Consider the following 22796-nt stretch of genomic DNA (forward strand, 5'->3'; position numbering starts at 1 on the left):
ATCTGCTTCAGAATAGTTGGCAAAGTTTCAGTACGTATTGAAAAATACTATTTACTGAAATGCTACTGGAGATTGGGAGAGATGAAGTTCAGCTTGGCTGAGCTCAACAGACCTAGATGCATTACCAATGCAGTCATATCTGCAACTCCTGCCAGATCATTCACGGCAATATACAAAGCCCTCCACTGTTCCTTACTGCATGGAAAGTGATAATGACTGCTGGTTTTCTGCCTGATTCTATCTGGGGACCATTTTATATCTTAGTGCATTAAACAGTGGATGTAGACTTATGCATGACAGATCTTCTCAGAGGTCTAATGCTGACCTCCCATGAGGTACACGCATCCCAACCACTACCTGACTCAGCCCTCTGAGTCTGATCTGGGCTAACTCTAGAAAACCAAAAAGTATGAACTTCTAGCTTTCTCTTGATTTATTTGAGGAGCAAGGTTGTACCTGAGTTTGTCTGGAAGAAACATACTTTTGGGAAAAGCTATCTTTCATTTTCACTTACTTCAAAATACATATTAGTTCATTCAGAGCTTTTATTAATCATAAGCCAAATTTTCCTTTCAGTTAAGTTTGTGTATGCTTTATCAGCAAGCAGCTTCAGGTTGCCTTAGTTTAGCAGCAAGTTTGGCCAAATTCTTTTAATTCACACAGGCAATTGACAATTATTTTAAACCTGACTGACCTGTACTGTAAGCTCAGTTCAGGGGTACCACAAAAGTATTACCTTCTAGCTGGAAGTAAAAACAACACAAGGAGTTGTGTAAATTATTTCAATAGGCCTCTCAAACCACTCTGTCCAAAGAGCACAGCTGAATGAACTATAATTCAGGAAATGGCTCGTTTTAATTGCACTTTGGCAAAAGAGTTGAAAAAGAGTTGAAAACAGCCTTCTCTCATGAACTTCTAAACTGTCTGTCATATGAATCCCTCTCGTGTTTCTGAATTGCAAACAATAAAGTCTTGCTCTTACCTTCTTTATTACAGGCCATGGGGTAGGAATTTATGTGATTCTGGATCTGATTTTGATTCAGCTTATTGTAAATCAGAAGGAGTTACACCAAAAATAAACTATCTTAAAACATGAGAGGAGAGTTTAATACATTATTAATATGTTATTAATGAAAAAGTTACTATAATGAGTAATTTGTAGTAAGTTGCTAGAGATACTCTCCTAAGTGTCTTTCCCAGCATTATATTTACAATTTTTCATAATTCTATTCTGGCTTTACTAGAGAGTGAGCTAATATGCAACCGAGGAAGGAAATACTATCCACTGTACAAATTTCTACCAGCCCAACTGCAATGGTTTAATGAAAAATATACTTTAGACCTGGATGATACACAGTGATAAATCAAGCATACTTGAGATGCTGGTGACTGAATCCCGGAATAAAGCATGTAAATAAATTTGGAGTAAATCAGATAAATATTATTACTGATATGGGACTACACACAGTCCTTGTTTTACAGAGTTTCTTATTTCATACTTCAGTTAAAATGGGGTTTTGGCAATGTTTAATAATGGAGTAGTTGAAAGTAACCCTAGGACAGTTCCCATGAAATATAAGAATGGTGCAGTTCAACACAAGCTTGAACTATCCTAAATTTTTCCAACAAGCTTGTTTCTAAGTAGTAACACTTTTTCTTCTCTTCATTGTGCTGTGTTAGAGACAAACTTCTGATGATGCTAGAAAAGCAAGCTAGCTTTCCCTGCTAAAAGCCAAAACAAAACCAAGTATACCAAGCTTGAAATGATTAGGCATAAAATTAGAGCATTAGATGCCTGCAGAAAAAAAAAAAAAGAAGCCAAGATATAAGAAAATGGGCATCTTGGGCATATGGTAGTATCAGCAACAGCAAAAGGTGATTCTGTCCAAGAGCAAATGTAAATCATATTATAATTGGATCAATTACAGATTTACACAGATGTTAACAGTAGAAAGCTCATGATATAAAGAGAAATTACTCAGCCTCCTCTATTTGGAACCTACTTTACTGAGTCAGAGCACCATGAAAGCTTGCAGAATTCGAACAGCATCCAGATTCAGGACCCTGACAGGTACCTCTCAATGTAAGCTTGGAATGCAGATCCAGTTTGCAAGTTCTTCTCAGAAGAACTTGCCAGATACATGTCATTTCCCAGAAATATCTCTGCTTAGTGGGAAATAGCGTCCGTAGCCACAGTCTGCCTCAATGTCTTAAAATGTCACCTATTGCTCTGGTGTTTCTAGAAATAGCCTTTGATTTAACAGCAAGCAGAAGAATTTTTTAAAACACATCTCTAATCAGCAAGTCCTTGGTGAGCTATCTGGAATATCCTCACTAATCAACTGGAGGAAATATTGTCAATATGATAGGAATGATAATAGCAGGGTCCCAATGAAAGGGCAGTAAGAAGAAAGAGTAGGAACTCATTTCTCAGAAGGGGAAAAGACTGTAGATGCTTCATGCACATTTGCCAACCAAAAGCTGAGAAATGAAACCAAACTAGGACTTTTAAGACCAAATTTAAAACTATTTTAAAATATGACTAAGAAAAGTCATCCCACGGTGCAGCAAAAGTTAATCATTTTAAGGACAGATGTAAAGACTGTGTATGCTGTTTGCTAAAGCAGTATCCTTTCTCCGAGTATGATTTATTTGAATAAACAGATTTACATCTTTTTGTTGTTGTTGGATATTGACATTGAACTAAAGCTAGATAAGCTGTATCACTGCTGGGAAGTGATTTTCAGGTTAATTCAGCAAAAAATTTATACCAGCCATTGCAGTACAGGCTTCTAATTTGTCTCAGTGTTGATAGACTTAGTCCCAATGAAGTCAGAATATTTGCTCTCTCTCCATTCTTCCAAAGGCATAATCATACAAGCTTACAGGTAAGCTCTCCTGACAGGAAAGTTGGATTCCTGCAAAATTCACATATGTGAATATTTGCATGTTTCATGTTCATCAAAATGCAGCAAGATAACTGAAGTTGCTTTTGTTTTTATTCGCCATGAAATCATCAAGGCTACAAGTAACAGAGAATAAATACTCAAATGAAAGCAACTTTCAGGCTGGGAATGAAAATTGATACCCACTTGCAAATGTTTGATTTTTTTTTTCCTTTGTCCAAGGAAATGCTTCAAAAATTGGTGGACTATAAAAATAAATAAAAATTGGCAATGTGAAATTCATGAATAAGATTATGATAGTAAATCAATTTGCACAAACAGTACAACTGAAAAAATATTTGGTTCCTAAACATGTTTCTGTTTGAAGCATTCAAGAAGTTTTTATAAAAGCCAGGTTGAAGAGACTAGAAATTATTATCATATTTTCTAAGTATAATATGAACTGTCAAGGAACTGCTCACATTATTTCCAGTTATGCATTCCTCAGATACAAACAGAAATTCTCTGCATACTACTCTGTTCATTATGAATTCTTCCAGGTGAAGTCAGAATTAGCTTTGGCCTTTTATAGACAGTTAAGAGCTGCAACTGCTTCACTCTGTTTTATGTAACAAACAAAACCATATTATCTACCTTTTTTCACAATAGTGTTTAACAGCCCATTTTTAAAGCACAGTTTTATCAACAACTAAAAAGCCAAGGATGTCTTTCATTTCTGTGTTTCCTTTTTTGGTATTTGTTTTGTGAAGTAGCCTATTACTGTGAAGAAACAGTGGCAAGCTTACATCTCTTAATGAATTTAAAAAAAAGGGGGAGGGGGGAGGGAGGTGGGTGGAACTAGTCCACATCAGCGATTGTCAGCTAAATTTCATTCAATTGAAAAAGTGCTGCTGTTTTCACCAGCTAGTGTTCTCAGTTTACTATTTTATATCAGTTACATAATTCAACCATGTTTTCTAAAGATCTTTCTTGAATCTCTTGTACAGTATTGTTCCTGTGTAGCATACTGCTAACCAAGGCTGTTAAAATATAATTTGTTACATATGATGAGCACGGAGAGAAGACTGAAACCGCCAAAGTCAAGATTGTGGCAGATATTAAATGTTTTTGTATCCGAATCACTGTACCAAATTAGTACATTTCTACCAGAGGAAACAGCTTTCCTCATAAGGAAAAAGAAACTGCAGTATTTCCTAGAGGAAGGATTTTAGTCTCAGATAACAATAACAATTCACTTTGATTTGACATTGTCTGGAAGATGGCTCTGAACACACCTAGGGCATCATATCTACTCTTCAGTGTACAAACCAGCATGGCAGGCAGCCAAATCTGAAGGATATTCTCAGTAACCCAGTAAGTCCTGAATGTTGTTCTTTGTCCTCTGCTGCAGTTCAGACATCTGGCATACCTCAGGCAAAACTGCTTTGCTACACAAACTAATCCCTTCCACTGCCTCTTCAGTTGCTCAGTGTTTATGGAAGATCCTAATGCTCCCTCGTGCTGCTTTCATTAGACTTCAACGGTTTATTACCTTTCCCTTTCACTGTTTACAGGTTTTAGTCATTTAGACATAATGGGCCAGATTCTGGGCACCATTAACTGAGTAAAAGTGGTTTTGACAACAGTGAATTTAGTCAACTGAGAATCTGCAGAATTTGTGTGAGTTACTTTGCAGACAAGATTTCTCAAAGAAATTAGAGTGCTGGACCACCATCAATGCCTAGAAACAGCATGGACATGCTAGGGCTTCATGTTAGAATATTCTTTTCCCTTCGTGGGCAAGTACCAGACTTCAAAAACCACCCACCCATGCACACCTGATCCTGCAGGAAAACAGCTGTTGAGGCCATATCCAGGTTTTGAAGGAGCTGGAGGCAGGTTGAATAGAACTTGGGGAGTCTGTGTCAATTTTAAACAGCTATGTGTCATTCTGTCGAAAGAGTTATGCAACATAACAGCAGTCAGTCTGTCTACACGTGCTTCCCTTCAGCAAGCATGGACACAACTTATTTGGGCTAATCAGCCTAAGACAAAGAGGTTTTTCACTAACGTGTTCCACAAAGACACTGCAGATACTTTCACAGGAGACATGGAAGATCAATCCACCAAAATTCAAGTTATGCTAGTTCTCAGAAAAGTAAATGATACAATAGACAATTTAGAGGGAAAGGATCCATGGGCTGAGAAAGAAAGGGAAGTAAAGTTTCATGCTACCCAGGGATTAGAGAGTGAAACAAAGGAAGCTGCATAGCATTAATTTCCATTCTGCTGGTTCTGTGGCTGTGGCAAATCACTGGAACACAAATAATTCTCAGAAAATCTAAAGTTTCAAACCTCAACACAACACCCTGTGTTTTTTTCCAAGCAGAGAAAAAAATACCTAATTTTCTTTACTTCTGAACATCATAAACATGCTATGATATGAGCAAAATGTTTGAGATGCTTTCTACAAAGGGAGTGAGGTGAGCCTGAGTACACTTAGCCAGTGTTTAGGGGGCTATATTGTTTTAAACAATTTTTTGAAAATGAGTTCTAGCCAGCATTTCAAATATGTTTCATGCTCAGTGTAAAAGAGGCTCTCCTGTGTTAATTCAAAGTACTCTGAATCCCAGACACAACACAACACTCAGCAGCTCATAAATTTGTCAATGGATGAATTTAGCTTAAGAAAAATAAGCTGCATGAATTATAGGTGTGGCAGGGAGCACCACCTATATTCTTAAAGCTGCTTTGACTCTTTCCAGTTGTATGTAATTTGCTATAACTTTGCCAAATTTTAACTTTCAGTTCAGATTTTTTTCTACTTTTAGTTAGAAACCTTCCACACAGTTACCTGCTATTTGAGCTATTTGGGGAATTTTCAGTCAAAACAACTCAGCAATTTCTAAGAGCAAATGAGTAGGGAGGGGCAGGAAAGAAGCAGCTTTTTCTGTGCACAATGATAAATGCCTTTATTCTTTAAGATGATGAAGTGCCCCCAGGCTTTGGTGTAGGATGTCCCTCTCCTAACTGCAAGACCCACCAGAACTTCAAATGGGAAACAGAATACACAATTTATACATGAAAACTGTAATAGATATTCACTAAGTGATAAATATTTCCTAAATATCTGCATAAAATTCACTAGCAGCTCCCTGGAGCAGGGGACCAGTAGGGTCAGGGGCCTGTCCCATCACTCTTACCAGGAACAGAGAAGCCAGGGTCACCAAGCATCTCCCTGGGGACAGGGAAGGCTGAGGCTAGGTTGTGGGCCCACAGGTGGGCTCAGCTCTGTAGGGCTCATGGTCAGGTATGGTATGGCCTGATGAGTTGGAGCCCAGCCTTGCTGCAGCCTCACTAGGCAGGCCTGATGGCCTTGGGGCTGACATGGTCAAGTGTCAGGGAACCCCAGGGACAAATAAGTCCATCAGTGCCTTCAGAGTCTTGACAAACGAAGAGAAAAAGAAGATGGCCTCTTCTCCTCTCCCAGTCTACCAGGGAATCTCAAAATCACCAAATCAAAAGGGTTGGAAGGGTCCTCTGGAGATCATGTCCAATCCCCCTACTAAAGCAGATTCCTTAGAGTAGGTTGCACAGGAAACTGTCCGGGCAGATTTTTAATATCTCCAGAGCATAGTCCACAACCTCTATGAACATTTTGTTTCAGTGCTTTGTCATCCTCAAAGTAAAGTTCTTTGTTATGTTCAAAATGGGAAAGATCTGACAAGGAAGAGAAGAACCAAAATGAAAAAGATGTATAATGATCAGAAGGATGAAACTGGGAAGGATAACTATGAGAAACAAGAGTGGTGTCAGAGTAGAAGAAATTGGGAAATGGGACAATGAGACAGAGACAATGTAAGACTGGCAAAGGACCTTTTGGGCAGGCTATGTTGTAGGAAGAGTTTGGCTCAGCTAGTTTATATTTCTCTGCAAAAAAAACTGGATGGAAATCCAAATCTGTTGAATATAAATGCATTTCAGCATTCAATAAGTAGATGTAAAATTCATGCCTGAAATACCACTGCACAAATGTAATGATAGCCTACTGCTTTAATCAGGTTTTCTGAATTAGTGTGAGCAGTAGAAGTCTACCTACTGAATGTGAAAACTCTCTTGACAGTAACCAATGGTGATCTGAACATAATACCACATAAAGAGGTTTCTGATTGTTTCAATGCCCACTTCTGATAAAACTCTTACGATGTATTTTTTAAAATATATATAACATTGCAAAAATCAAGCAAGCTGTTGTGGTCTAATATCACTTGTGGCAAAAATGACTTAAAAATACCTAATGTTAGTGTAGCAGACTGAGATAGTCAGTTTGTGTTCTAATATCTAATATTTGTGGTCTAATATCACTTGTGGCAAAATTGACTTAAAAATACCTGATGTTAATGTAGCAGACTGAGACAGTCAGTTTGGGTGGTCCTGGATTCTTTCCAAGCCATCTGCTCATCACTAGTCGAATAAGCCCAGTTTGGGATTCAAATAAGTCCTTTGTCTATGCTACCAATATACGTTATCAGTGCACGCATTTTCCAGATTACATCAATTTTAAAATGCCATTCTATCAAAGTTGCACTGATAAGTTTATTATTAATACCTGAGGTGAGGCAATAATGGAAATATCTGGAAATGTGGCTCTGAAACTGAATGACCAGAGGAAGGGAACAAGACCACAACAAAATTCTGAGGTTACTGTATATGATCCAAAGGCAGTAGGAGCAAATAACTTAATGAAAAAAACAGCCAAGCATTAGAATAAAATATGCAATGGGTTCCTCAGAAATTGCTAGATAATAAACGCAGGTCAATTTGTGACTGCTTGAAGCTCTGAAAATGCAGTCAGCATTAATGCTTTAAACTGGACCTTTTCTTTTATTTTTTTTTGTCTATGTGGAGCTATAATCCAAAAAGATTCTAAAGCATTTTGAAGTAACTCACATTTGTGTGAAACACTGTCACTTTTGGTGCAAAAAAAATCTTACCAAGTAGGCTTTCCACAATAGGAAAATTCTTTAATTTAATTAAGAGAAGGAAGTGAGTAATAATTTTCTCCAATTGAAAATATGTAAGCCATTTAAGTATGCTAAATGCAATGAGCAGAACTGGAATTCATAAGGCAAACAAGGATTAAATACTCTGCTGTTACAAAACATTCCTTGGATACCTTGAAAGCCACAAGAGACAGATTGTCAGTTTTCTATCTCCTCTGAATGGGCAAAGTCAGCAATGTAACTTGTTGCTTCCACATCGACCTAGAACCTAGGATCTCACGGCGCATCCACTTTTTTCGGCTATAAAAGACAATGGTTTGGTTCTCACTTTATTTGCTAGCATTTTTTCCTTTGGCATGCATGTTTTTGTGGATGCCTCCTCTGCATCACTGTCAGTGACCCACTCTGGTAATGTGCTTCACGACTTCAGCTTTATCATAGTTTTCTGCTACTTACTCATTCCATTTGGCATAGAAGGATTTCTCATTTTTCAGCTCTAAAGTTCTTGTGAATAGATTTAGATGGGGCACTGAGGTATGTAGTCTACTTATTACAGCGGTGATGAGTAACTGGACTAGTTGATCTTAGAGGTCTTTTCCAACCTTAACAATTCTATGATCAGAAAAGCAAGATTACTTATTGCTTATGATTCTAGCATGCAATAGAGGGCCCCATTGTCTCTGCTGGAACTGGCTCTTGATTTTTCCTCATACCATTCCTACAAATCACAGCGTAAATTATTCAGAAATTCTTACTGAGAGTTTCACCATTTCTCTTTCTGCTTTCACAATAGAACAAATTTCTGGTTATAGAAAATCAGAGGAGAAAAGCAAGTGTTATATGGGTGTTAAAAAGTAGATCCTAAGCTCAGAGCTTATGACAGTTATCACCGTTTTGTTACGCTAAATGTTACCAAATCAGTAGGCAGAATAAGATTTTTAAATAAGAAAGAATATTATCCTTAAGGCTCAGTATGTCATTGTGATAGATTCCTATATTCTGAATGTCTCACTGAGTACAAATGAACTGAAACACTTGTATGAATATCTGAGAGGTCCACATTTCAGTATCTGTTAATAAAACTCTCTTACAGTGACTTTTTCCATAAACAGAAAATCAAAACTGCATATATGCCTGCACACACGTGTGCATTCATGCCTGTGACTTAGTCACAAAAATAAGATATATCCACATACATATACAAATGTGTGGATTATGTATAAATTGCAGACATTCATTATATTTTTGGTTGGGTGCTTTTATGCTCGTGATAGCAAAAACATTCCCTAAGGTCATGCTAGTAGGCACCATGTCAAAACCAAACAAAGAGCCAGTTTAGTTCAACTGTATGAGCTGGAGTGCACAGAAGCTTCCCCATTTACACAGGTGAATTTTGTGGATCTACTCCCCCTCCACATTCTGTCGCTCCTTATTAGTTATGATATTGAGGATTCCAGCTCTTAAATGATTGTCATTTTATCCTAGGAGATTATGGAAACCTGGCAGCAAGTTGCCTGGCTGCCTGCACCAAAAAACACACCGTTCTGTTTTAGATAAATCAATGTTATTGTAGCACAACTATATCATGGGCCTTTTTTCATGTCTTTCTAAATCCTATGCTGTTTATAGCATTTGCATGATAAATATGTCCGAAAGGAAAGCACTTCCCAATTGTGTTAACTATTTGAAGGGTACTCAGACTTCTCATTCTAGATTCACTTAGTAAATGGATGTTCTTCCAGTTAGTCATAGTTCAGAAACTATTTTATGTACTTTCAGCCACCAACACATTCAAAAACAGGTAAATGAAGTGCTCTCAGGTCTATCTTGAGGCATAGCCCATGACCAGAATTTGTCCAAGTAGCAATGTTGTGTCTTCAGGCATAAGTTCCTCTGGATAGACTACTCTTAGGATGTGTTAAAGATATGTTTGCCTCCTGTGTTTCATAGACTAACTATACTGACTCTTTATAGCCTAAAGGAGATGACTATATCATCCTGACTCCCATAGTCATGCAATACTTACTTTTCTGCCCCATTTATCTGTATGTACTTGACATCTCTGATCTTATTTTTGAGTGCAAAGTCTTCTTTCCACCATGTAGTACATAAAAGGCAGTAGACTTGTCTGGGGGAGCTTCTGGCTGCTGTGCTTAAATAATTTTCATTCTCCACACATCGTTACGATACCTTATATGCTACATACTCTCATCCAACATTCAGCTGACTAAGGTTTAAGATACTAAAAATTGCAAATTACTTATTCCAAATTACTTATTCCAAGGTTGGACTACACTTTATTACTTGTCCTCAAAGCCTCTTTGTTGTGCATATTGTTGAGTTTTTAGCTTGTTTAAGCAAAAGTATACAAAGAAGATGCTGTTCAGCGTTTGTGTATTTTTCAGTATGTCCGCTTCCTTCCCACAGATACAAAGTAGCCCTGTTTGTAGTAAAGCATTTCTGGTGGACCAAATGATTGCTCTAAGAGCCTTAGCTGTTGGCTGTAGGTGTATACTATTCCTAATGCCTGTTCTCTTTTCAAATTCAAATCAGGCATATAAAAATGCATGTAATTTAAATATTATTTCTAATAATATGTATGTTATCTATCTAATAAAAGACTAAGCTCTTGGGAGAATTTATCTTAAATATCTAAATAAAGTATATTCGAAAATTTAAATAGGTTGTTTTAAAATCTAAGTTTTAGGAAACTACATAAAGCCATTCAAGTATTTTAATTACCAGTTCAAAATCCAGTCCTGAAGCCATCATGTTTTCCTAATTCAGATTTCTTCTGCAATAAACCAAATAAAGGTTGAATATGAAGGCCTATTTTAGCATGTAGGCACTACTATTCAGCAGAGTACTTAACAGGCTATCTTTAAGTGAGGCTTAGAGTGCTTACACCTCAACAATTAAAAAAAATAAATAAATAGATACATAAATAAATCTTTACTTTCTGAGTAACATCTAATGTAACAGAACAGTCAATCCAGCTGGTATGAAATAAACTTATTGACTTTAATTCATGCTGGAATTGTAAACTGTTCAGAAGAGAGGAACAACTTCTTTTATAAATCTGTTTAGTTCTTAAAACATTGTTAGAGCTCTTAAAATAGAGATTATCATAATTATAAACAACCACACTGTCTATTTTCATAATAAACTATCAGCATATACATTCAATAGAGACCACAATCAACCATGCATGTGTTTTAAGTATTGGTGAATAGGCTCTGCAATCTATCCTGCCAAGCTCCTACCTTCATCTAATCCAAACACTTTTTTTTTTCTTTCCCTCCAGGATTCAGAAATCTTACATAATATTTTATCTTTCCTCTATTTAGGTTCCTATTAAAATTGAAACAATATAAGCATTAACAGGGCTTTTCTTGAAATGTTTCTTTTGAAATTGAAGAAGAGATGACAAAGAACATAAAACAAAAAGTGTTCTCATGCTATTGAAAGTCCAGTTTTATTGCCTAGTGAACTTCCATGCTTCACATAGAATATAAATTTTTCATGTATGTTTTCTTGGGCTCCTATAATCCCATAGCAGGAACATCTCACCCTTAAAATAAACCTTGTGCAGTACTGTTACCAGCCACACACTTCAACAGTAAAATGTAATATTTTAGTAGGAGCCAGTTATATACTGCTCTCAGTTTTTGATTATAGAAGTCGTCTTTAATTTTAACTCTAGCATCACAGATTTAAAGTCAAGCTAATTACTAGCTCATCAGCTGCTACTGCAAGACTAGGTGGATCCAGAAAAAGAGAGCTGATAGCCACAATTTCCTAGATTAATAGGGTACAGGAAAGCAATGCTTTACTTCCATGCATGAGAAAGAGGGTTGTTTTTTTTTGTTTTTTTTTAATTTATATATAAAGCCATGAGGGAAGCACGTGGTCATATTTTTTAAGGAACAGTATTTGTTTTCTCATTATTAGATAAGTTGTTGGACAGTAAAAAGAAGCTCTGCAAAAGGGAAATTAAAGAAATCTGGAGAAAAGACAGCCCTGCCTAGGAAAAGTTGCTGAAAGCATTTGTTTTCAATCTTATTCCAATTCTGTTATGTTTAGCTTTTTAAGTGTAATCACCATAGCTGTGTATGTTTCTGCCTTCTGTTCAAAGATAAAATTACTTTTTGCATAGTGTTCTCACTCATTTTTATTTTGAATAGCTTTTTCTTGTCTGTGAAGAAATTGGCAGAAATATTACAGATCAGAAAGGAAGCTTGAGATTTCCTGAAATTTTAGTCTGTGTTCCTGACAAATTATCAACAATGTGAAGTACATGTTAACACTCCCGTTTTGAGATGGTGCTCACTGCTTCCAAGCGTAAATTTAAGTTGCGCACTGCAACAGAATTCTTACTACATTTTTCTCCTTTTCCCTGAACAGAAACTCCTTTATATATTACATATATATCGATTTTATTACTCTGAAATGCTTTTCTTGTTCACAGCAAGATGTGCCTTCCTTATAGCAAAGTGTAATAATCAAGTTAGTTTACTTTAATTTTAGTTACCTTGACAAAATGAACAAACAAAGTAAACAAAGATGGAAAAACAAAGTAAACTTTTTTAACTTCAAATACACCTGTAATCTATTGCAGATATCATCACCAGTATTAACTTCTAGGCAGTTCTGAGCTTCAAGTATTAAACAGAAAAGATCAAAGAAACTGAAAAATAGTTGTTTTCAAAATGTTTTGATTCTAAAAGAGCCTGTGGACTTTTACTACCAACATAAGATTTGCTTACAAACATAGGGAGAAAAATATATTCTGCGTCTTTAAAACAAAACAAAAACATCTCCAGATTTTTATCTGGGTTTTTCTACAGTTTTAGCCAAGCACTAATGAAAAACAAAACAAAACAAAAGAAAAACCCACCTCCAAAATCCTCTATAATGATGCGTATGTAATGCCTGAAGAGTTAAAAAGAAATCATGTTAAGTACTCAACCTATCACAAGGAAAGAGAGAAACGTTTTCCTCACGAATTTCTTTTGTCTCCTCTCGATTGTCATTTTTCTGTTGTCTTTCCTTCAATTAATATATTAAGTTCAACTGTTACCGTTTGGAAGAAGGTGTAATTTTATCTCACTGTTGAAGTTTCTGGAATGATTTGTAGTCCTGTTATGATTATGAAGTATTAGGCAATTTAGTTTTCTGAAATCTGGTCTGGATATTTTTTGGACACAATCCCTTCAGAGATTTCTGAAATTCTGTGTTTTAATAAATGACAGTTATTTTGTTCAAGTTTGGTTCTTTCTGCTGCTAACATAACCAGAAAAAGAGCAGATAGAGAGAAGTGATGTAGACAGCAAAAATAACAAAGCTAACATGACTTTATGAACTCTTTGTGAGTTTTCTTTTTGAGTTTTGTTTTATGTTTTAGTTCTCTGCATTTTTGTTTTTTTTAATCACCACGTTGGTAATTACTGGTAAGAAGGAACTAAGGCACTGTTTATATACACTTAATGGGTACATCTGATATTTTCTTCTCAAGAATTTTTATCTGTGTTCTAGTTCTGGTGCATCTATATTTTTATCCCCTTCTGCTGACTTTGAACAAAACCAAAGGTTAAAAGTAGAACTCAGTTGGTACTGTCAAATCAGGCTATATCCCTTTTTAAAAATTTAGTATTCACCTGAATTCATACAAACTCACTCTTCATGCTCAACTCACGTTTGGCTCAATTCAGGTTCTTAAAATTTTGCAAAATATATCTGTAGCAGAGAATCTGAAAAATTGGTCAGACTCTTAAGACACAAACTTGGCTTTTGGCTTTATTGTGAAAGATGCAACCTGTGTGCGTGTATCCTGAGTTCTAAACCATAAGCAGACTGAGGTCTTTATCACTGAGGATGTTAACTTTCAGACTAGGATCTGGCTCACAATTACAGAATCACAGATATGAGCAAAGAGAGATGTGTTAAGCAGTATGCTCCATCTTCTGTCAAAATGTTGTTGTTTCTTAACTACATTTTCCAGTGTTTTATGGAAGCTCTTTTAGAATGACTCAGACAATAAGCTTCCTGTTTTCCCCTTGGGAAGCTATTCCATAATCTAATAAATAGTTGCAATTAAGTAATGTTTTCCTTATAAGCAGTCTGAATTTGTTTTGCTGTACTTCATCAAGTAGCACTGGTTACTTACCCGTGAATATAGATATGAAAATATTGTGTACAATGGTCATTATTAAATTTTTCCACTTTCCCTGTTTATAGTGTTTCACTGAGGCTATCCTGTATGTTCCCACATTATTCTTATACAAATATTTAGCTTTAAGTTTCCCCTAATGAAAGACAAAGGATTTAATTCTGCACCCCACTAACTTTGTAAAAAACAATAGGAAACAATCTGTTATGTGGCAGAATGAGGAATTAGATCTGACCAACTACTTCTACAGTTTCCCATGGGAATATAAGGAGAGCAACTGCTTATCACACTTAGTTCTTTGTGGCTGGCCTTTACTAGCCCTCAAATTGAGGACCCAGGCTATTCTGGGAACAGGGCTTTCCACCAGTCTACTGTTTGTATGGATGCAGTCTCCGAGTGCTCTAGAAGATAACTTTCAGGCAGTTCAAGGAATTACTGTCCTCAACTCTTCAGTGCTGCTCTCCAGTGAAACTTGTTGCCCTTTCAGTAACTGGACTTTTCACCAGTTTTGATGCATCCTTTATGTATAACTCTGCTAACTGACAATACATCTGATTTCACTGAATATCAAATCAACGTGGTTTTATAAGTAAACAAATCAGATTTTTTGCACACAGTGGACTCAAATTCTCTCTCAACATTTGTGAACAAGTAACTTGTCTTATCAAAACTGCATCCTAGGATTAAATGTGGCATGATGAAAGGGGATTAATGTTTTTGAGCATTCAGATTTGTTAGCTCTACTATAACATGCAGTTTGCCTTCAAATTAATGGAGTGGTTATTCTTTAATTTTTTCTTTTCAGTATAATCGTACAGAATATTAATTGGCTTGGTCTAAATATTTATTGTGCTGCTTTTATAGTAGACATTTCCATCCTTCCACAGAGCAAACGTGCATCTGCTTGAAGCCCACGATGCATGCATAATGAAGCCTAATCTTGTGAAATGTAGTCTTCAGTCTTACCTAAGAGCTAGTCCAGTTTTAAGGAAGCTAACAAGTATCTTAGTTATACAGTGAGACAATCAATATAAACCTCTTTAAAAAAAAACAAATGTTATTCCATACTCCAATCTATTTTGCCCAACATACTTGCAAACAAGACCATGCATTTCAATTCAATATGCAGACAATCATTTTATATATTTAGCAATCCTGTTTCAACTGCCCATTGCCTAAAGATTAATTAAAAACGGATGTTGTCAAAACACTTTATACTTGGAGAAGGCATTCTAGATAAGCAGGAAGATCTTCTGCTCTCATTCAATGCAACATATCATCTTTTTGTGCAATTCACATCCTTTAAGGACAGCTCAGTCTTCACAGTCTCACGCAAAGAAGCAAGTCATTTTTCATCCAGCATACAAGTAGGGTATCTGAGAGTTTGCACGAGTTCAGTTGAGCAGAGCTAAACTTAGAAGGGAGGCCGCTAGCTTGCTCTTTTAGAAGGCAAATTCTAAAAGCAGAGTGCATGTCTTAACTGACTGCATTCAAAAGCTTTGCTACTCTCATAGCCAGAAACAGTGTGGGAACAGTGATGATAAATTTCTGAGCTAGGTCAGTTGTACAAGGCACAGAGTTTGTTACACTGTAGCTCTTAGTATAGAGAGGAGATACAAAATACTTTTTACTGACTATTTCAGCTTAATGAAGGCTGCAAAACCAAAGCTTGCTTTCAAGCCCGGCTAGAAACGCATGTGCTCTTGCAAAGGAAGGCATACCTCAAGTATGTGCCTATGATCTATGAGAAAATAGATGAAACTATCCTGACTGCATGTATGTTTATAAAGACAGAAATTAGCTCATTAAAATAATGTGCCAGAATTATTCGTACATACAGCTTCAAAACTTGGCAAGTATTGTTTCACATAGAAATCCTAGGTAGGAGAATGATTGACTGTAGGAAAGAGAAAGAAAACAGAGAAGGGTAAATATTTCTTATGGCACAACAACAAAATACTTGGTTGCAGGCCTGAGCCATCGATTGGCCTAAACTTAACAAAACCAGCTTTGCCAGCTGAACACTGGCCAAGTGGCAACCTCTCTGCAGCCTGATATATACCCCAATGAACAGGTTTTGGGTGCCAGATACCAGAAAGCCAATGCTTTTAACACCACCACCCCATAATTTATAGCATCTTGGTTTGTGCTACTGCAGTTAAGGGTCTGTTAATGTTTGTCTTCTGAATTCTAATTCTGAAGGGTTTGTAATTTGGCCATTAACTTGCTCTCAGTATCAAAACCTCGGCACACACAATGGCTAGCCAAGAACAGATTTTAGGTAATTTTTCTAAGGAAGAATGCTAGTTGGTTTCCAAAATATGAGAAAGGAAGGAAAGAAGGCAGGAAGGAATGACTAGTTAAAATAGTTAAAAGTTATAATTTTCTTCTGCACTCATTGACTAGAAATGGCTTGTATTTTAAAACAGGAATTATTGCTGAGAGGTGATGTTATTTTTTCTTCTTTCAAGGCTGTTTTTAAGATGAAGTCTTTTGCAGGAACCTAACCTTTCAAATGATTTTTGAATTGTTATTGTCAAAAAAAATTCACGCTCTCAAAATACCCACAGATACATGTGGTGGCAGGAGTTGCATTAGTGAAGTCCACAATTAAGTCTGCAAAAATGCAATTAGTAAGAACTATAAAGCAAAATACACAATATAAACATTTTCTATCACTTTCCAACACACATTATTAAAGAATTTTGACTTCTGATGAGCATAATTTGAGTCTTTTTGTGGCTGAATTAAACAAAGGAGTTGTTTGTTGTATCAAAAGCACCTCTACCCAACTGCAAAGAGATCATGTTTTTCTCCATTTAAATCAAGCTGCGAGGCAAAGATCTAGTATTTGTGGAAACCCAGAAATACTACAGAGGCCCCTACAACCCACTTTTAGGTCTTTCAGGGCTCTCTGTACTCACAGGGATGCCAATGGGAAGTGAGAAATGAAAATCATAAGCTAAAATCAGCCCCCAAAAGCCTTTCTGCTACAGTTACATTTTTTCACTGGAGCAAAAGTAAAACGACTAATTTTGGCTTCTTACAATTCTTTTCTTGCTTATTGGTGCTCATTAGCCACATCTTTTAGCAAGATGGTTGTTCAGAATGACTATCAGTATTTTTAAGAATGTAGTCCATAATCCTGAAATCTGAATCTGTTATTGTCATTTGAAATAAGAACACACTGTTCAGTTCCTTTTTACTTCTACCATATTAACCTACAAGAGTGCCTGCTATAAGATGCATATATCTAATAAACCCTTAGTTACATAAATATGTACAAGTACTATGTTGTAAACACCAAGTATTTAAAGATGTCTTACATAAGGTAACAGCTTATTACTCTCTAATTGAAGGCTTACACTTCTGAACATTAACAAATGAGCAGTGTAGTTTGCATTTTCTGGCACTGCCTGCTAGCAGACATAGGTCTGGCTAGTTTAGCTAATTAATGTTTAAAGTTTAGGTATATAAGAACAAGTCTCACAAAAATTCAGGTATTAAAACTACCAAGTTTGGGAGAATTTCATGCCAAGAACTGGTTATGACTTTATATTCAGATCGAGATTGAGTAGCAGTAGCAATTAGAAAACTGGAAGCAATTTACTCTATTTAAGCAATTTACTCTATTTACCTTCTATTGATACGTGCTATATAGGGCTTAGTAAAGATAAAGGCTACTCACACTGTAGCACACTGAAAATATTCCCATTTCATATGCACTATGTATAAAAATTTCTTAATCTGATAGGCTGAATGAATCAAATCCCTTTCAGCATTACATTCAGCAAATTGCCAGCTGTGAAATCATTGACCATGTTGCTCCGGTACTTTACTGGGCATCTCTCCCCTAATCTGCCCTGGGCTGCACAGACAGGCACTATTGAGAACAAGAAAAGTGCCAGAACAAACCTGGTTGGACCGACATTCTTTGACCATAAAGGTCAACACCAGATAACAACATTACCACTAGCTCACCATGAAGATCTCAGAGGATCCAAAAGGAAACGCTGCATGCCCATAGGAACTATGTGAGACAGATTCAGCACTTAATAGGTAATAGTGAGAAGAAGCATCTTTCAGTGACTGATAATAGCGTACAGCAAGAGAAGGAGGACATGACTTATGCTAGAAATTTTCTTTGAACTGGTAGAACGTAACTCCATTTGTAAGGTAGTATGGAATATATTGTGGAGTCTACAAACAGTAGACTGTAATTTTAGCTTCACATCAACCATACAATTCTGATTTAAGATGTGTAAAGCAATGTATATATAATGTCAGACAGAACACATGAATAGAAAAAGACTCAAAATGTGGCTTTGGATTTAGATGGTAAGGTAATGTATTCTTCATAAGACAAACCACAGGTTTTGACACAATATTTCTCAGACTGCTTTTCAGGGCAGCAGTCACTCTGGTTACATTAAATTACTCATAAGTGAAGGCCCAGATGTGTGTTTATCATCTTTATATAAAACCAGACTTCCTTGAAAATAAAAAAGTAGCATTGCAGTTAGCTATTTTTTTCTGACCAAACATCAGTAGTAGTGGTTTAAATAAGTCTTAAAGAAAAAACATACAATAAACCAATGTACTCAAGTTTTTGATTATGACATTTTATGTTTGGAAGGTACATTTACATTCTTTTCAAACTACCACTTTTGCTAAAGGCCATAAAAAACATCACTGAAATTTACAGAAGATGATTGGATGGCAAAGCAACTGTATTAGATGTCCACAAAACACAAAGAATACAAAACACAATCTTAGATGACTGTTGTGCTCCAGTGCAATTCTAGAGGCAACTTTGCTGGACAGCAGACATCAAAAATGATGCCCAATGTTCTGTTTTAGAAGAACCGTGTTGCAAACAAAATTGTTTCTGTTTACAGCAAGAACCACACAGAAGCTCTTGGCAAAAATGAGAGGTTCCCTTCATAGCACTGGCTACTCAGAGAGGGAGTTCATCCTGTTTGCAGACAGTCCTAAGGGCCAGAAGTACTTTGAGCTTTACTGCCTACTTTGCTGGGCTAAGTACCAAAGTTTGACCTTTCACATCCAAGAAATTTTTTTAAAAAAATTTTGAAATATGTTTTTTAAATAACAGAGAGAATAAGTATACTTTTCCAGAGCACACAGTATTTCTTTAATCATTAGCATTTATCCATCATTGTACTGATGCCATGGCTTGGTTTGTACTTAACACGCTTGTCCAAACTTTATTTTAATTCAACGTGCTTTTATATTCTCCTCACATCTCTAATCTGTTTTACTAAGAAGCACATACAGCGCACTCATTTTTTATTATAAGAAACATACTTTCACTTGAAAGAAAGCAATGGATCAGTCCAGTTTGGGATAATGATTCTGACAAACATACTAAGAAAATATTGTATGTAAACCATTGAAATGTACATTTACAACACACAATGTTTTTTTTCAAAGTTCATTTTCAATATAGAAGTTTGACTTTAAAACCAATGATTTTCCCTCTGTGTTTAATTTCCTAAGAGCAGTACAAATCTTGATTAGTATTGTACATGGGTTGGACTCCTAAGTCTAAAGCTATGTGAAATTAATGACACCCATGCAGCTAATCTTCAGTAAAGGTAATGTATGGTGTAAAATAATTCAACAGACTTGTAGAAAGGCAGGGTGCCATGTGGCTGGACCTACACATTATAGTTCTTGGCACTAGAGCTAAGGGAGTGGTTATTTCATTCTTATGTATTTTATCCTGCTGGGAGATAAATAGAAAGCTTCAGCATACAAGAATAATAAATCTATTGGTGGCAATAAATCTGATATTTTACAGCAGTTACAGTTCTGTTATTAGTTTGAACAAGAGTTGTCTGGAGGTCTTACATTCAGTGGAGATCTGCCAGCTAATATGAATCATTAACCCATACAGCTTCCAGGCTATTTTCATTTATATTTGTATAAAATTCTGTGGCCAGCTAGAGTAAGAGACACTAGTGCACACCCCCAGGATATGAAATGAAGAAATCTTCATAAGTGAGTCATAGCTGAGCAGTACTCTTTCTCTATACAATTTGTTCATCTGTTCTAACACTCCTACTAGAAATGGCCAAACTTTAGAAAGAGCCAACATTTCAGAATGCAAGCTAGTAAAATTGTCAGACTTCTTTCAAAGTCATTTCAGTCATAAAATCTTCCTGGAGTGACATGTATTTTTAAAATCCTTACGTGAGATCTTAAAAATGTCTGATGAGGAGGCTTAGTGAAACACAGCATTCCTAACCACAGCACGGAGCTGGAAGTGATAGTTCTCTGCACAGCTTCAGCTCCCAGCTTTGTCGTGTCTCAGCAGCGGTGTGCTGGCTCTTTGAGCATACATGGTTAGAACAGTAACATCTAGTGCAACAAGCACTACTGTGTATATTTAATTATACCACTGTGTATGTTTGTGTCTCATCAGAAGCAAAGTCAGTACAGCATTCAACTAAGCTCAGAAAATCTATGTAGTTATTTACCCAAACAACTATTTTTGTGGTAGGAATTTTCTATATAAAAAAAGGAAAGATTTGGAACAGTAATTTCTATAGCAGTCAAAATGTTTAGACTGGATGTGCAATTTGGTAGTCACATAGTTTTTTGTTCTGTGCAAGTTCAATACATTTAGCCCCCAGGTTGCTCTGTGCCATTTTTACATGATGTGGTAATTGCTTCTCATGTTTTTATACAGCCTTTTTTTTAATGCAATACTTAAGGTCAAGTCAGAACAAAATTGCATTGCATCTGTTGGCGTGACTGGGACAGACAATTTGCCATGGTGCATCTGTTAACTTTGTGCTGGTGGGAAATAAATCTTAGACAATCATCTGAAACCACTGGTAAATCAAGGGAGATAAGAAGAAAGACTGAGGAACTGTAAAATTGGCGGAGATTGAATGAAGCTTTACTCCCCCTTGGACTAAATATTTTTCCCTGTTTTTTGAATCTGTACCTACCCTTGAAGAGACTGATTTCTTGGTATTTCTGGGACACGAAAAGACGAAAACATCAGAAACCTGTTCTTATTACAACATGAGCTGTTTTTCATTTCCTTATGAGAGTGTAACCTGGAAAGAGTGGCTTTTTGCCTAAAGCAATATTTTCAGTCAAAGAAATTCATGCAGAGAGAAGAGCTGTTCCTCATTCAAATGCAGCTACTAAAAGCACAAGTCTTTGCTGACACACACAAAAATCAGTTAAATATGAGGGAACAGAGTCACTTCCCTCTTGGAGAAAGAGTGGGCACACTCTACAGATACTGGGTATACTTCTACTGGTCTTGACACACTTTTACCAAAGGAGGGATTTTTTCTTTTAACACAATGCACAAGAATCCTGGAAATATCTAAGGGGATTGTAAAACATGCAGCTTATCTGCTAGCGTTTTCCATAATTTTACTCTTGGATTTCCATTGTTAGGATATATCCATTTCAATTTAGGCGAAGTTAAATAATAGCTGAAAGTAAATATTTCTTCTCCATATTTTTTCGTTAGTGATTTCTTAAGTGTACAAATTAGATTTTTGGTTGTATATATATAACCAAAACATATATGTTGAAAAAAAAAATATATATATATATATTTCACTCAAATCTTAAGCACAATTCCTGTTTTGTTTTGTTATTTACAGTTTATGTGTCCAAGTACCACAGAAATCACACACAAGAAACAGTCTCATTGGTAACTTCAAAATTACCACAAATACATGTCCTGTTGTAATTGCAGGGAAAACAGTTGTGATCTCAGATGCTTCATGTGGTCATTGCTGGCAAAAGGCAACATTTAATGGTAACCATAGCATACTTTTTTCAAGTCACTTCACTAAGTATAATGTACTCTGTACAGATATGTTTTGAAGTGAAATCTCAGCTACAAGATCCTTTAGTGTATAATTTCAGTGTATTTTCAGTAAAGACTATTTTTGCCTTGTAAGGAGAGACAGTGTTGATCTTCTTTCACAGTCGTACATTTTGGTTATGTAATGTCAATTATTAGAGAGTTTTTGGCTAATGTTACAAAACTTTACAGATAAGCAGGAGACACCTTCCATGTTTGAACAACATATAAGATTTAAATTTCTCAGAAACCCTGAATTAAGGCTCCTAAATTTTATAAAATCCAGTATAAAATATTGATCATATAATTTTCTACAGGTTTTTTTTGTTGTTGTTTTGTGATGGACTTTCATTTTAAATATTCCTTACTTACAGTGAGTTCAGTTCACCTGCTCTGTGTTTTCTGGTCTTTGAAGAATTTGAACAATTTCTGTTTTTTCATCACTTGGAACAGAATAATAATATAAAATTTATGGACTAATTGAATGTCTAATGATCACACCAGCAGGAATGTTAGCAACAAGTGTACGATCTCAGCAGTGGACAGTTGGATAAAGTTCATCATATGTACACAATTCTATCAGCTGTGTATTTTTTTCAAAGGGAAAACACTGCTTATAATTCCTGTCATGTGTGGTAAATTTACTATTTTGATTTAAAAAAAAAAGATTCTAAACACCAAAAATAAGTAAATTATAGATACTTTGAAATAATGAAACAGATTGACTTTGAATCATCAGAATGTAGAGCACCTATAAAATATTTCATTTAATGCTCATCTAAGTCATTTTATGGCAGTACTGGAAATAGATTAAGTGCACAACAAAGACTTTTGATTTTTCTATTTGCTCTTATTTATAGACTGTAAGGCAATATTAAAAA

At 35.9% G+C, this 22796-nt stretch overlaps 1 long non-coding RNA gene across 1 annotated transcript in view; it reads right to left on the bottom strand.

The window, feature by feature from the left end:
* LOC109367797 overlaps positions 1-22796 on the bottom strand; it is a 52473-nt gene that overhangs the window by 26205 nt on the left and 3472 nt on the right. The window lies entirely within an intron of this gene.

This window comes from Meleagris gallopavo, chromosome 5 (assembly GCF_000146605.3).
Source record: "Meleagris gallopavo isolate NT-WF06-2002-E0010 breed Aviagen turkey brand Nicholas breeding stock chromosome 5, Turkey_5.1, whole genome shotgun sequence".
Taxonomy (NCBI): domain Eukaryota; kingdom Metazoa; phylum Chordata; class Aves; order Galliformes; family Phasianidae; genus Meleagris; species Meleagris gallopavo.